Raw genomic sequence first — 12,921 nt, 5'->3', positions numbered from 1 at the left:
CAAGTAAAGAGCAGCGCATCTGAAGGTCGCATGAGGACCCAAAGTCGCCAGTTTTTGCGTAAAACAATGAGAGGGGTTGCATGATGTTTGTTTTTATAAGTTTGCGAGATTTGTATGAATGGTGATCCTCACTAGCTGAGAGAAAATTAAAAAATTGGCGAAAACGCCCAAAAGGGGCAAAATTTTGGACCTTCAGGCTAAAATGCCAGAAAATGTGAGAAGTTGACAAAATGGCCAAAAGGGCCGGAATTCGGACCTTAAGGCCGAAATGTCAAAAAATTAAGAAAGTTGACAAAACTCACAAAAGGTCCGAAATATTGGAAAAGTTAGCAAAAAGGCCAAAAGGGCCGAAATTCGGACCCTTTAAGTGAAATGCTAGAAAATGAAAAAGTTGACAAAATGGCCAAAAGGGCTGAAATTCGGACCTTAAGGCCGAAACGCCAAAAAGAAGAAAGTTTGCAAATGACCAAAAAGGTCCGAAAATTGGCAAAAGTTGGAAAAGGTACGAAATTCACTAAAAGCACTTAGATTGCAAAATTGGCAAAACACCAGAAGTCGCCGAAGTTGACAAAATTGTCAAAAGGTCCGAACTTAGCTAAAAATCGCAGAACTCAAGAAAACCGAAAATCGCATGAAGGTAAAAAGCGTGGAAAAGGTAAAATGTTTGCAAAATTGTCAAAAATGCCAAAGTTTTGCAAACCGCACCCAACTCCCAAAAATCGCGATTTCTTCGGAGGTTGCGAGGTTGGCAAAGGGGGTCAAACCACGCGAAAATTTTCAAAAACCCTCATAGCTTCAAAAATCGCATTTTAGGGTAAATGTGAAAGAAGGTTTAAAGTTTTAAATGGTCTTCAAAACTCTCCGATTCACCGAAGTTTGCCATCCGCAACCCCTCTTCAGAATCACGTTTCAACTAGGTTAAACTCGCAAATCGCCCAGGGTAAAATCGCTGGAGTGAATCACAGGGTTGGAAAACGCATAAGTCAAAATCACTAAAATCGCCCAGGGTAAATTGCTAAGTCTAAAATTTAAAACTGCAACTTCTATTCAAACCGTAGCTGCGAAAATTTGAATTAGAAAGTTGACCATTGAAATTCAAAATTGCAGAAGCCTCCCATTCCAATTTGCAAATCGTGCAAATTCTCGCCATTCATTTTCACCAGGTAAGTACGCTTTACCTCTCTCGATCTTTTGAAGTATTTGCAAATTGGATAGATGTGTGTGCAGAAAATTGATTAAAATGCTTAAATCTTGAGAATCGCATCTTTCCGTTTATAAGGCATCATGCAAAGCAATCGAAATTAGAATTTACTCCTAAGATTTAACCTAGAAATTGCATTTTCAAACTTAGGAAATTTTCTCAAGCTTTGTCCATTTTGAAAATTGATCCTGAAAATGCTTAAGTGTAAATCCACAATCGAAAGCTTCATAAACACTTGGGGTTTAAATCAATCAAGCTTTTAACTAACAAGATCATGTTGTTGTTCTAATTCGGTTTTTGAATGTTGGTATACCCATTATCTAACCCGCCTTACTTCCTTTATATCACCTCGTAATCCGCGTCCGACTGTGCAGGATAAATGCCTAAATCAGCGGTAGAATCATCAAAGACGCCTGCTACAGCTGAGACATCGCGAGCATCCAAATCAAATATCCCTCGCCGAGTCGAAAGGATGAAGTACCAGTATCAAAGAGGGGGATTGAGGGAGTCAAAAGTTCAGAGTGTCTGGGATAATGTTGGTGATACTGACCTAGGCCATATCGATATCCAATATTTCAGGAGCCGAGTCTTCTCCCCTAATGCCTACGGCAGGCCTAGGCAGATGATGGAAAGTGGCATCGCCCAAGCAACAGGATTTCCCCCAGCAGTGCAAAACTATGAGTTAGTAGTAGAGGCTGCCCGGCATTACCAACCAGGTTCTAGATTGGTGCTCCTTGAGAACATGACCCTCGCTAACTTCACTCCTGAGGCCATTGGCGACGCATTTGACATTCCCTTCCCAAACAACCCTATAGCAACAACTATAGATGAGGCGCAGGGGGCGTATGATATGAATCCTGCCAGATGCAGAACACTAATCAATGAAGAGTGGTACAAGGAGTGAAGACCTCCAAGCATCAGAATTGGGAAAAAGACCCCAAGAAGTGACTTTCACAATGAGCATGGGGACATGGTCACATTGCTCAGCAGGGTCATGGGACTCTCCAAATCCAACTACTTTGAAGAGTGGATGTTTTACTTCACAGAGAAAGTCTTTGCTAGGAAGTCCAAGTTTGACTAGGCCCAGATTATAAGCAACAACATCCACACTCAGCTAATTGAACTCGAGACAAAGAAGTACTTCACTATGACCTCTTATTTGGTCTACATGTTCACCAGGAACCAACCACTGCTAGGTTTAATAATGAAAGGTGAAATTGGGAATGGACCTGATCAGGTAAAGGTATACGATTGTTACCAACAGCTTCACTATCAGGATATAGCTCGAAGAGAAAAGAATAGCCCGTCTTATGTAGTTGGCCAGTATGAGCGCGTCAATGACGCCTTCACAATGTGCTTGGTCAGGCTTATGCAAGCAGGATTACACATAAGGCTCTCGGAGCAAGCTACTATTCTAGTACAGAGATACGGAGCCTGGTTCATCCAGTTCCCAAGGTTCTATATCCAGATACCTAGCTTTGATGGTGCCCCTCTCCGGCTTCCACAGTACCCAACCAACAAGATAGTTCTTATGGAGGTCGCAAGGCAGTCACGTCCGGTCGACATCTTACTCAGAGATAGCAAGCAGGTTGGATTCGCGTTCCCCATGATTATAGGCAACCAGGATATCCATCTAAAGACCTCCACCAAAGCAGAGGAATCCTTCGCAGAGCTGGCCTCCTATGGCCTACGGGAGCATTTTCCAAGGAAATGCTTTGATCACGACAATCTGGCAAAGAGAGCCTATGGCAGGCGGTATAGAGCAAAGGAGTCAGTTGAAGATTATTGGAAAAACTGCTATGATGACTATGAGGTCCGAAGGCGTGAATATTCTAGGCTGAGCATGCAGCAAATGCAACTCTATGAATATCGTCAGGTCCCAGATCAACTCACAGATTCAGGAAATTGCCTATAGGTCCAGGAATTTGAGGCAGTAAGGCATCTTCTACCGGGTGTTGATTGGTCGCAGGACCCGATCACTGATTTTGAGGCAGTCATGGCAGCCCCAACAAGATATACAGACCAATGGTTGCATCAGCAGATTGAGCGACTAATTCATGAAGAAGTCCAGTTCACTTACCACTTAATGGGTAGCCTTGATTCTCAGTCCTCCGAAGATGAGGGAACTTCCAGTGCACCTAGGGAAGAAATTGAAAAGCCTGAGAAAAGGAAGAAGGCTAAAGCCAGCAGAGGAACTCGGACATCCAAGAGAACAAGAAGGGAGAAGATTCCCATTAGGAGGCCAGAGGTCACTTCATCGTCAAAGGACCCCAGTTCGTCCGACGATGTAGTAGAATTGGATTATATACCTGCTCCTCCTTCCCAGAGTGACATCGATGCATTTGGAGCTAATGATCCTCCCGCACCCGACATGCTAGACGTCGAGCTAAGAGTCATTGAATCAGCCGAGCCGGGTAACCAAGTTGAGGAAGGAGAGATTCCATCCATTCAGGAGATCAAAGTACATGAACCCACCCAACAGAGTCGCCATGAACTGCTGCTCCATAACACTGCCAAAGATGACTCTACCATTGAAGGAAAGCAAAAGACATAGGAGACCCGCGAGCTCGAAAAGACTGAAGAGCTACCATCACACAAAGGCACCAAACAATTGTTCACTAAGGTAGGAGAAAACTCTGCTGCAAGCAAAGAGCTTGACACCTCCTCCACTCCTCCCGTAACCGAGCAGCTACAAATTTGTGATGAGACGGCTGAAAACATCAAAGGGCAGAGTGAAAATTTAACCATAGCATCAAACGGCTGAAAACATCAAAGGGCAGAGTGAAAATTTAACCATAGCATCAGCCCAGACTGTACCTCAGGAATAGTTAATTGCTCGAGCTCAACGCAAAGCCGCCACAAAGCCACCCATCGATTTGGAGGACATCTTCTCACGTATAGATCAAGCTAAAGCCAAGGGGAAGAAAAATCCCAAGGCATATTCCAGGATGACCAAAGATGAGCAAAGGAACCGTACTCTTCAGATCGCCACCCCGCCTATAGACAAGCTAGCAAATCAGATCACACAGGCAGATTATAGCATCACAACTGTCCCCATCGGACGAGCCACTAAGGAACAGGAAAAAGAGGAATTCAAGGATTCAGTACAGAACATGCTCCGGCAACTTGAAGAGATAACAGCTGAAAAGGACATGTATCGAGCTCGTGCCGAGTAGGCCGAGGGATACATCGATCAACTCCTGAGACCATTGCACAATGCTTCTGAATCCCACATTCCCTCGACGGCCTTGGCACAGAGGACCACAACAAATTTTGAAGGAGTACGAGATACTGCGAGGGCCGTCAGAGAATGGATACAAGGCATCAAAGGGAGGGGATAACGAATCCTCGAAGAAGTAAAAGAGATGGCTCACCATCGAGAGGCCACCCTGGTCCGGTTATTAGAGGTAAAGAGGGAATCCCTTAGAATGCATGAAGTGGCTGCCACTACTCTTCCCCTCATGAGAGCTCTCTTCTGGACCCATGCACAGATTCCTACATTATCCACCATCCTAGATCCTTATAACATCAACACTCTTAAGGAATGGTACTGGACTATCACCATGAAGAATTACACAAGAAAAATCATTGATAAAGAACACGATGCATGTGAGACAATTCTGAACACCATGCAAGAACTCGGCAAAATGACCCTCCGATCAATGGTCTCGGGATGGCAAAATGCCTTGTCCGATGAAGTGATACAACCGGACTGGGAGGAAAGACTAGGGACAGATAGGATCACCTATTCCGCTGAGGACATAAGTTTTGCTGGTCAATTCCATTCAGACATGTTGTGCTTTGAGCGTAATCGTTCCAGCTGGAAGGATGGTTTGAAGCATGTAGACCAATACCTTGAAGGCATGCAGTATAAAATTTGCCATCCTCCTATGCCTCCATTTAGTTTGCTATTCCAATTGTGCCTCAGGTTCCAAGAATGTATTCGTGAGGAACGTACAGCAGGTCGGGACCTTTGGCAAGAATATTTGCACGGCGAGGATGAATTCCTGGAAAACGGGTGTGAAGCTGAAAAAGAAAAGGTGCTCTCCTAAAGTGTTTTTTTTCCTTTCTGATTTTGAAAAGTGCACTTTTTGGCCAAAGGGTCATGTTTGACTTCCAAGTCAACTAAATGTAAAACTTTATGTGTATGCACCTTTTTGGATTATTTTTGGATAAGTTCTAATTACCTTTTGGGGTAGTTATTACTCCCTTTGGGATAGTTGCTGATATTTGCCTCCCATTTATGGGTATGGGCAGCCGTGTTTTATGGATGAATCTGGGCCTTTAGTTTAGATTAGATCTTGGCCATTCATCCATTTTTGAAGCCTATTTAAGGGACTGGTTTTCCCTCATTTTGTAAGAAGTTTTTGGATTGTTGCTGAAGCTCTGGCGAAATTTACAGGATTTAATGCAAAGTTAAGGCTGTTTCAAGTTTTCCCTGTGAGTGCATGGTCTCCTTCTTCATTAATTTAGAATTTTCAGTTATGTTTCTTTCCTTTATATAGCATTTTCTAAGTAAACATCCGATAGAATCCTCGTTGTTCATACCATTAGGGAATGGCTGATTGTCTTTCCTTCTATATGGTTAATCTGAACCTTTCATATGCTTAGTTCGGTTATTGAATGCTCACTGAATGAATGTCAAAGTTCTGATGTTGTATTTAATAGCATGATAATTCAATTTTCCCTTGAAGATCGCACTAGATTGATGCAAGTATTGTGCTTAAATGGCTGGTAATGCTTAATTTAGTTATTTGGAGGTGGCTGTCTATTTACTAAATCTGCTATCTTAGTTAAAATTTATATTTTCTGTAGCTCTCTCTCTCTCTCTCTCTCTATCCCTCTTTTTCCCCATTTTTTTACCAAGAGAATCTGCAATCCTGCTAAAAACAGTATCAACCCGACTTAAACCATTTAATAAGCAAGACCATTAAAGTTTCGGGGAACTCATCCAGCAATTGCCTATTTCACCGTAAGTTCCCCTTGTGTTTCCAGAAAAAACACATCAAACCACTGAGCAATCCCGCAGTCAAGACCTGACAAACGAAACCTTGAGGTTATCCCCTTTGATCAAACGTAGAAAATAGCACTAGGGATTTCCTTATCTCAAGAGAGGATAGGATACTCAGCAGGTTTATTCTATTCTGCATTGGCCGTATGGAGTTTGCAGCAATGTGACTTTAGACACGTCAACAGTAGTGAGCCCAAAACAAACTTTGTAAAAACATGTTTCATATATTGTGAGCTAATCCTCACCATGGTTTTTCCCTCCTTGGGTTTCCCACGTAAAAATCCTAGTGTTCTAGTGTTGTGGATGTTGTGCTTCATTTTTATTTTTGTTGATCTGGAATTAATAGCTCTTAAAGTTAATGAATGGATAAAAATTTATCTATGCTGATTCACCACTGCCCCCCTCAGCTCCTTAGTGTGTTCAACAAATAGGGTTATGGATATAAAGAAGAGAAACATGTGGAACAAATCACCTTTCTGTTTGTTGTTTTCCCTTTTGTAGCTGGGCGGAACCTCCTACATTGGAAATGGACCTCTCTGAAGTCATATCGCCCTCAGCTGAAGCGATTCCAGGTGATAGGGAGGTTGTGTGAAGTAGGGATTCATCTGCTGGGAGTTGCATGGATATTGGGGAGATTTAATGGCAGAGTTATGAGATCTGTAGTTCCATTTCCAGTAACTATTTTATGATAACACAAAGATATATATTTCAATCTGCAGTCAATCTCTGCTGTTCACCGTGAATATACTCCATTAGAGCATCTGCTTGGGATTCCATCCGCTATAGAACTATATCTATCTGCTGTGAAATATTGAGTGTATTTTCAAAAGCACTCCAAAGGGAAACTTTGCCACTAATGTACATGTAACAGAGCTGCAATATTCCGAAAACAAGATGTCAGATTTGTAATAATTGCAAATTGTCATATTTGTCCTATTTAATGAGTACTTTAGTATTATGTTTGTGCATTTCATCTGCTATTTATAAATAGATATTTCAGTCATTATCATGTTACACATAAACACTGGTCAATAAAACTATTTGCAAATTGAATCACCCATCCACATGCAATAAACAGATCAGAAATCATTTGCCACTGAGTAGTGCTTAGGTGGAAAGATTTTGGAAAAAATTGGGTGCGGGATTTTACACTCATTTATTGTAACATGCTTATGTACAAGGATAGTTCATCATCCCAATGGGATGTAGAGCCAGAGCTACCACAAGTTGTAATATCCCCATTTTTACTCCATACTCATCTGTGAGCATCGATAAGTTTTTGGGGGTTTTCAAAGGTTTCCAAGCAAGTTGGGAGAGTTCCAATGTTCTTGGATAGCTCGGTTTCGGATTTTTCTTGGCATCAGGTGATGGTTTGGAGTTCAATTAAGTTAGAAATTAAGTTGTTTTAAATTGCTAATGGAACCTTGTTGAGGGAGATGAATTAATTTTAAATTTTAAATTCAATTTTCCCTCCAAGTCTATATAATGGGGTTTTGGCTCTTATTCTCATTCATTAAGAGTTGCACACATAATGAGATGCAATCGAAGTGAACATTGAATTCTTCCAGGAGTCGATTGAAGATGTAAACCCTGATGAACCCAAACTAGTTTTCATGGTGAAAGATCCATCCTACCTGGTTCAGTGTCTTCAAATATGAAACACACAGATTTTAATCAACTTCCGAGACTTTATAAAATGAACGTGTTCAGGGTAAATTGATTGTTAATTTTTTGGGGAATGTTGGGATTGGATTTTGGGCCTTTTTGGTGTTGTTTCTAAATGATTTGCAGAGCTTCTTGGGTCTGGCGATAGACTTCATTAAGCTAGATGTACACCTCATTTTGGGATACCAAGTTGGAAGGGGGAAGCAGCTGATTCTGGGTACATTTCCATAACATTTTCCACTGTTGGGCAATCAAGTTTGAGAATTTTTCTGAGTTTATTTTCTAGAGTGGCCATACCATTCCTAGCATGCCATGCACCTAGGCAGGAGGGTGTTGGGATTATCCAGGCATAAACACCAAGGATGTGGTGGTTGTTTTGACTTGTCAGAGGGTGCCAAAGTCTGCTAAGGAGTTTGGAGAGGTTTGCTGGTGAGTTTCTAGGGTTTACCATGTGATTCAAGGAATTTTTGCGAAGTCACACAGGGTCTACCACTACCAGCGCTCAGATTGGTGGGTAGTTGATTGAAATGAACTTTTCTGGTCATTCTTGGTTGTTTGGGCAAGTTTGGGAGGTGTTGGATGAAGCTGGTCACTTTGATGCACGTAGCTATTGAGTTTGGGTGACTTACAAGAAATAAGAGTTATCTTAGAAGGTTGTCCACAGCTGCTTCTTCCTACAAATGATGAACATTCCTGTATCTTACTACATGTGATGTTTCAGACCTGTAATGTTCACTTCCATTTCTGATATCAATGCTATCTTCCATTACAGGTATTCGCAATCTAATGTCAATTTAATGCAGTGTTTGTGTGCTTTGATTTTCTATCATAATAAATAGGTGCAACAGCAGATGTATGCATACTAAATTGTGTTCTCTTAAATGCAAGTTTATGTAGATATTTCTTATTGCAAAAGAACCAACAAAAAATTAGGGGTTGTTCACTGTTATTACAGAAGTTGATCAAGACAAAACACAAACAGGGTTGGTCGGTATTTCTTTGAAAGATCTTGAGCTTGTGAATGTTAGTGTGAATAGGGTTCTTTAGCTATCTAGTTCTTTATTAGCTAGTTCTCCACTACAGCTCACTTCAAACTTACTTAAGCTTACTTAGGGACTTTTTCACTTTATCCCCCATTGGTTGTGCTTTTAGTCTCTTGGGTGGTAAGTGCTATATATACTCACCCATGGCCCTCATATGAGTATTCTCATTCATTGCATGCTTTGCATTCTCATGAGTTGAATACAATTTATTTAGCTCATATTCGATTTCTGTTTTTACTTTCCTTCATTCATTTGCATTCTTGGGTGGCTTTTCAGCCAAATCTTTCACAGTATCAAAGCAAACTGATTCTATTATTTGCAAGAAGATGCTTCAATTCATCAATGTCCTTATAACAATAATGTTCTTCATGTCCTATCTTCTTCCAATATGCACATGTAGGCTTCTCCTTCTTAGATAATTCTCTCTTAGATAATTCTCTTTTAGGAGAGGATGCCGAATCTCCTTGTTGAGTCTATTTCCGTGCCAAATTTCTATACAACTGCCTCGAATTCTGCACCAAATTTCTGTACGACTGCCTTGACTTTTGCGTTAGATGTTTGTATGGTTGCATTGATTTCCGTGCCAAATTTTCTATATGGTTGGCCTCGATTTCTATGCCGGATTTTTGTACAACTATCTCAATTTTTGTGCCAAAATTTTGTATGGTTGTGCTCGATTTCCATACGCCCACCTCAATTTTTGTGCTAGATTTATGTACAATCGCCTTGATTTCCATGCCAAATTTCTGTACAACCACCTTGATTTTCATGCCTAATTTTATGTACAGTCACCTCGATTTTAGTGCCTTGATTTCTAAAGTTGCCTTGATTTCCATGCCACAGGTTGTTCGATTGCTAATGGTAACTTGTTTTGGCCATATCTTTTGCATGACCTCGGATCGAGATGATTCTTGTTTTGAAAGTGCATATTTTTTCGAGTACTTTGGAGTAGTCATGTTTATTTCAACTACTTTAGTGCCTAAATCTGTAATATCAATATATTCTTTTTTTGAGAACTTGTAAAGGCACTTAAATCAAGTCCATTTAGCTTTCTATAGTTAGTGGCCATTGTAATCGCACTACTTATAAAGTGCCAAATCATTCTGCTTTGGGAGTGTTTCTTGATTGAGTAGTCAAGGGGAGTCTCCTGGTGTGATTGTGTTTTTGTTTTTGCTTGTGCTCTCCTTTCCTTTCACAAATGGGTAATGCTAAGTTTCTATTGCTAACACCATATAACTACAACAGTTGGCAACAAAATGCATGGAACTTCTTAATGCAACAAAGTTATACACCATATGTTGAACAAAAGATAAATGAACCCATAGATGCTAAGGATAAAATACTTTGGATGATTGAACAAACAAAAGCTCAAGGTTGTCTTAGGAGTTTCGTGTCCCTTGATATAATATTTCAACTTGGTGGTTGTAATAATTCACATGATGCATGCGACAAATTAAAAACTTTGTATGGGACAACTATTGAAGTTAGGGGATATTAAGTTGATAATCAACTAATGGCACTTGATCCTAAGTCTTTTGACAACATCCAAGACTTTGTAACAAAAGTTAATGATTTGAGAGCACAATGTAAAGTATGTAGCATGGAGAAAAAGGACATTCAACTTGTCTTAAGTACTCTTAACAAACTTGTACCTGAATATGCGGATTTTGTTTCTAGTTTTCATACTCATAGATTGATTGTGGGCTCTGCTTATACAATGCCTTCTTTTGCTTCTTTTTCTGAATTGTTGATGCAAGAACAAGGCAAGCTTCGATCCATGGGTCTCTTAAAGCCATCTTAGTCTCAGGGTTTATTGGCTAGTCAGTCAAAGGGACAGAAAGAGAGAGAAACCTGACAAGAAACAAGAGAAGTCCAAGAAGAAGCCACAAAAGATCAAGCACAGGCACAATCTGCCCTAAAAACAAACACCTATTCCTCTTCTCAACAAGGAGATTCTACATCCTCTCCTAAAAGGGAATCAACTAAGAAGGAGAAGCCTACTTGTCCATATTGCAAGAAGATAGGACACGAAGAACACTATTGTCATAAGGACATTGATGAATTGAAGCATCTTCTTGAGAGGGATAGAATCAGTTTGCCTTCAAGGAATGTCTACTTCAGCTTCTTCCAAACAAATAGAATTTGATAAAGAAAAGAGTTCCACTTTTGGGACAAGTAAGAACAAAGGACAATATCTTTGTGCTACTACAAATCATGATTCAGGGAGATGGCTTCTAGATTCAGGACCTTCTCATCATATGGCATCTTCATAGTCTATGTTCTCATCATTTGAGCCTTGCAACATGCCACCTATTTTGATGGGCAATCATAAATATATGAATGTAATTGGGAAGGGATCTATTGATATTGGAGATGGCACCTCCAATGATGTGTTGTGTGTACTTCACTTAACAAACAATCTCCTTTCCATCTATCAAATCACTCATGGTCCAACAAAGAAGACTGTGGAGTTCACTCCTGATTTAGTCATCATCAAAGACTTGTAGAGTGGAGTGATCAATGTTACTGGGGTGGTGAATCATACATCTCAGTTGTACTCCTTTTCAGACTTTGTTCCTATTGATGGCTTTGATTCTTCAGATGATGATCACACTTCTAGTGTAGATTCGTATATTGAGAACTTTGGTTATTTGAACTTGGGTATTCTCACGTGTTCCAGTTCTTGAGCCTTGTATTTTATCTCCTCCTATTGACATCACATCTATTGTTGCTCTTGATGACGATTGCTATAGTTTTGGCTCCTTGTGATTCAGTGCAGCAAGATATACATTGTCTTCCAGATATAGTTCCTTGGGATGACTACTTAACAAACATTGCAGGATTGTTTGTGGAGTCCTATCTTGCAGATTTGGGAGAGACCATTGATGACATACATCATCTCTTTGATGAAGATGATACTTCTTCAGTCTAATCCTCTTCTTCATGAAGATGATCCGTCTTCAGTCTAATCCTCTTCATTCTCTAGATGATCATTCCCTAGAGATTGATGTGATTGTGGATTCTTATGTATAGCATTTGGAGCAAATCTCTTTATCTTTAGAGGAGACACTTGAGTCTTTGGATCTTGTTCTACATTCATCTTCACTAGATCTTGGATTGTCTTTTCAGCAATGTGACCTAGTACACCTGATTTGGAAGGAGCAACTTTCAGCATTGACATGGGGACACTTGAGCAGCTTCCAGAGACTCCATACATCATGAGACTTCTTCCTGCGTCTTCCTTTCAGGAATGGGAAGACATAATTCATACACCTTTGGTTTTGTTTCTTCCTAAGGGGAGGAACGTTGTTCGACGATCATGGACCATCTTCTACATCCAATTTCAAGCATCTACCATTGGTGCACTTTCTACATTGGGGGGGCTACATTGTCTCTCAACTTCTTTCATGGGGGGGACTTTTTTCCTCACCTAGGGTTTTGTCCTTCACATTCTTCTTTGAGAGTTTTTTGTATTTTCGTCTTCTCTTGGGGGAGTTTTCTCCCACTAGGTTTTCTCATTCTTTTTCTATTTGAGAGGATCTTTTGTACATGAGTACCTCACTAGGCCTAGTTGTCGAGACCCATCATTTCTTTTTTGTCTACATTTCTTCCTAAGTTGCACTTAAGGGGGGGTGTTACTGTGAATAGGGTTCTTTAGCTATCTAATTCTTTATTAACTATTTCTCCACTATAGCTCTCTTCACACTTAGTTTAGCTTACTTGGGGACTTTTTCACTTTATCCCACATTGGTTGTGTTTTTAGTCTCTTGGGTGGTAAGTGCTATATTCACTCACCCATCGCTCTCATATGAGTATTCTCATTCATTGAATGCTTTGCATTCTCATCAGTTGAATACAATTTATTTAGCTCATATCTGATTTCTGTTGTTTCATTCCTTCATTCATTTGCATTCTTGGGTGGCTTTTCAGCCAAATCTTTCAGTGAAGTCTAACAGCTCAAGTGATGAGGTATTCAACATGAACATTGGGGATGAGTTGTG

The 12,921-nt window shown here is 40.3% G+C and overlaps 1 protein-coding gene across 12 annotated transcripts in view; it reads right to left on the bottom strand.

Annotated features, from left to right (window-relative positions):
• LOC131045838 (uncharacterized) overlaps nucleotides 1-12,921 on the bottom strand; it is a 313,161-nt gene that overhangs the window by 86,076 nt on the left and 214,164 nt on the right. The window contains exon 31 of one of the 12 annotated variants that reach the window (XR_009105875.2): nucleotides 6,685-7,085. The exons of the other annotated variants lie outside the window; for them this stretch is intronic. The gene's annotated coding sequence lies outside the window, so the exon portion shown is untranslated. The remainder of the gene's footprint in view (nucleotides 1-6,684; nucleotides 7,086-12,921) is intronic. 12 annotated transcript variants of the gene reach the window in all.

The sequence above is a fragment of the Cryptomeria japonica genome, chromosome 5, assembly GCF_030272615.1.
Source record: "Cryptomeria japonica chromosome 5, Sugi_1.0, whole genome shotgun sequence".
NCBI lineage: Eukaryota > Viridiplantae > Streptophyta > Pinopsida > Cupressales > Cupressaceae > Cryptomeria > Cryptomeria japonica.
This window is presented reverse-complemented; position numbering and strand designations above follow the sequence as displayed.